This window comes from Tupaia chinensis, unplaced genomic scaffold, assembly GCF_000334495.1.
Source record: "Tupaia chinensis unplaced genomic scaffold, TupChi_1.0 Scaffold000407_4, whole genome shotgun sequence".
Classification (NCBI taxonomy): Eukaryota; Metazoa; Chordata; class Mammalia; order Scandentia; family Tupaiidae; genus Tupaia; species Tupaia belangeri.
Window position 1 is genome coordinate 586,836 of NW_006159912.1, and position 3,602 is coordinate 590,437.

At 39.8% G+C, this 3,602-nt stretch overlaps 1 long non-coding RNA gene across 3 annotated transcripts in view; it reads left to right on the top strand.

Annotated features, from left to right (window-relative positions):
* The window catches only part of LOC102467912 (uncharacterized), a 16,428-nt gene extending 12,871 nt beyond the window's left edge, over positions 1-3,557 (top strand). For 2 of the 3 annotated variants that reach the window (XR_335393.1, XR_335394.1), the window contains one exon: positions 2,723-3,557. This is a non-coding gene — a long non-coding RNA (uncharacterized LOC102467912). Of the gene's footprint in view, positions 1-2,378; positions 2,586-2,722 lie in introns of those variants that run through there. The other variant, XR_001370794.2, reaches the window with a different exon arrangement.
* Positions 3,558-3,602: the final 45 nt, after the last annotated feature.

A 3,602-nucleotide genomic window follows, 5' to 3' on the forward strand; every position in this document is an offset into this window, starting at 1 on the left:
GGAAAAAACCCCAAAAAAAAAAAAAAAAAAAAAAAAAAAAAAAAGAAAGAAAGAAAGAAAAAATCTCGGGACCAGGACCACCAGGTGGTGTGGTGGTTAAGACACCTGAACACTCTCACATGGCTGACCAGGGTTTAAGTCCTGAATCTGGTGGCTTGCTTTCTCACTTCCTCTATCTTGCTCTCACCCTCTGTCTCTCTCTGGTCAAATTTTAAAAATCAATGAATTAATAAATAAAATAAAATAAATAATTATTAAAAAAATCTCAGGACCAACAGTTGGCATAATAGCTATGTCACTGGACTTCCATGTAATCAACCATGGTTTTGAGTTCCAGACCCAGTGACTTAAACTCATGCCAGTTCATGTGTGTGCGTGCCCCAAGATCCCGAGTAAAGAATGAAGGAGAAGGGATTGTGGTGTGCCCATCCCCCTGGGAGGTGATTTCTCGCTTTCTATCTCTCTGTCTCTCTCTGTCTTTCTGGTGAGCGCATGAGCCCTATAGCAAAAACCTCTAAAAAAAAAAAAAGGACAAAAAAATCTTTTTTACCACCTACTTACTGTTTGACTTTGGGCAAATTACATAACCTCTTTGAGCCTTCATTTTCCCATTGGCAAATGACAATATTGATAGCTTACCCCATAGGATTGTGGCGAGCACTGAAGATTATTTATGTGTGTGTATATATCTATGTCTGTGTGTATGTCCACTTCTAATTTATCTGTTCACAATGCCCAGCATGTAATAAGTCTTTGATAAATACTACTGCTGTGTGATTCTTGAATTTAACTAAATTTTTCAGGTGTTCTATTTTTTGCACTCTTCATCTGTATCCCTTGCCTCCTTTCCTGTAAAGGATGGTGGTCCATCCCATGTGGTAGGAAGAGCCCTAGTCTTGTCTCTAGAGGCACTAAGGAGGAGATAGCAATATGCCCACTGAGCATGGAGTATGTGTGAAAAGTGCCCAAAGTAATAGAGTAGATTTGGGCATGGGTTGTTACCTGAAAAGGAACGATCCCTTGTGTCTACTGAATGGAAGTGAGTACATGCTTGGGATCTCTACTGAATCACAGCAGGAGTCTTATGGGCTTAACTCTTGCTCCCTCTCTAAAGGAGGCCCTGACTGAGGCAGCTGCACACCCTGGCCGGGAAGGTTCTATGTTTCTTGCAGAGTTTCATGTACATCCCACATGTCTAGTCAGTACTATAGCTAATTAACTAAAGAGAAAGCTCTACCCTCCTCTGAAGGCCCTCAACTTGCTATGTCTAGAAGTTCTTCATCACTTATCCTCACTTACCCCTTTCTACATTTGTTTAATAATTGCATAATGGGTTTTTGTGAGATCTGAACTTGTTTAAAGACTTCAAAAAGATAAGTTAAGGTGATTTTTATTTGCCTGGTTTTTGTTTTTGCTATAGTGTGTGTGCATTCATCATAGAGAGAAAGAGAGAGAGAGAGAAAGAGGGAAAGTGAAAAATCACTGCCGGGGGGATGGTCACACTACAATCCTTTCCCTTCTCTTGCAGTCACTTTTCCTCTGTTCTCCTCTGAGGATTTTGGGCATGCATGCATATACACCCAGCATCATTTTGAAGCTTTTGGGTCAGGGACTTGGACAATGTAGTCAGCCATATGAAACCTAGTACCTTAACCTCCATGCTAGCTGCTGGCCCAGAGTTGAGGTAATTTTTGAGACTGTCTAATCTAAGAAGGAGAGAACCACAAAAGGAAATTCCTGAATGCTTATTATTTTAGCTCTAAAAATCCTCTGTATCTACATTTATCAACAGAATGTTTATAATCTTGATGATGTATTGTGTTGCCTTACCTGAGAGATGTCTGAGGTAGATTTCAGTTGTTTTCTCTACTTCAGTAATAGATATATCTAATTAAATACTTGAAAGTCCATTTAATTTTTAATTCAGAAAGTCATTCATGATTGAGGCAATTTAAACAACTCAGGGAAAAAACCTCAAACCCCAGTGAAATTTCATTAACTATGTGGATACTTTAATGGTACATTTAACTAATGCTGAATTATGATGATTGTCTTTAGAGGTGCCTATGCAGTCTATCAATTCCCTTTTGGGGATCTAAGCTTTTAGCTTTTAACGATCAGTTCAGTTGATTAGATGGATACACTTTCGTTATCGAGGTTACCTTTTATAGTTCACTCCTCAGAGAAAGAACATTTGCTTCAGCCTTCCTTTGAAATCCACTGGTACCATAGGGTTTATGCAAGGGTGGCTACTCAGAAGTGCCCTGGGAGTTTATGTGTTTGCCACCTTCATGTCACATGACAGAGGACACAGACACAGCCCTGGGCTGGGAGGGAACCACAGTTGGGAGCTTCATCTTGTGTTTTTCTATAATCAGGGCCATCTGTCAATCAACCACATGCTGAGCCAGTGATCTCAGCTTGGATTTCTCCATGAAGGTCCTCTTCCACGTCAATGGAGGTAGATTCGCAGGACTGGATGAACATGGAGGCTCGTTTAGTTCATTGCCATCACTTCACTAATGAGGGAGCAGCCCCAGAGAAGGCAGATGGTTTCCCCAATGTTACAGATGGCTGGGAGAAATGGCAGGATTGGAATATAGGTAGAAGTGGACATACACACAGACATAGATATATACACACCTTATTACTGCCACGTTCTGAAGCACCAGAGATAATGCAAATGTGGACTAGCCCTTTTAATTTGATTTTTATGTTCTAGGAGTGGAATTGGAAGTAGATAGACTGGAAAAGCAGAGAAATCACTAAAAGGAAAACTCTATCCTCAAGGATCTCTCTTATAAACGTAATGGAGAAGTGAAACAAATGCACTTCATACAATTAGGAGAATGTTATGAAACAATATGTAATTAAGTACCAAATTGTGTGGCACAGAGAAGGCGGAAAGCTTTATGTATTTCAAGAGCCTGGAAGTCTTTTTGAAGGAATTTGGACACATGAAGTGACTTTGAATCTTGACAGCATGTGGATGATTGAAGACATGGAGGTCTCTTCTGTGTGTAAGAAAAATCTGGAACACCTGATTGACTCTGGACTCATGCAGCCTTGAGAAAATTACCAAAGCTCTTCAAACCTCAACTTCCTTATTTATAAAATGGGAATAAAACAACATCATTGGGAAAGGATTTGCCTAAAAGAAAATACTCCATCACAAACAGAGGAGTGAAACTGAATTCCTTGCCTAAGGAGTATAGAGGATGGGGAGATGATGATCACGTGTTTTTTCTAGGATTTACTTTACTTTAACCATAGGACTAGGCCTTGTAGCCAAACACCCTTATCTGCTAAGCAAGGAGCACCAAGTGACAAGTTACTGTAGGCTTCTTATGCAAGGAAATTTAGTCTACATCTGTGCCCTTGTTTATATTATATATAAAATTATAAAATGTTGGTGTGCCTTTGCTCTACTGAGACTTACCCAGAGGGTGGGGTGAGTGAATCTGCATGATATCATCGATGCATCAAATGGAAGGAGCTCAAATATATCTTGGAAACTTTTAGGACTCATGGAGCTATAATATGACCAAAATGCATAAGTAAATGCATCCAGTAGAATTACTGGATGAGACCTCCAAGGGAAA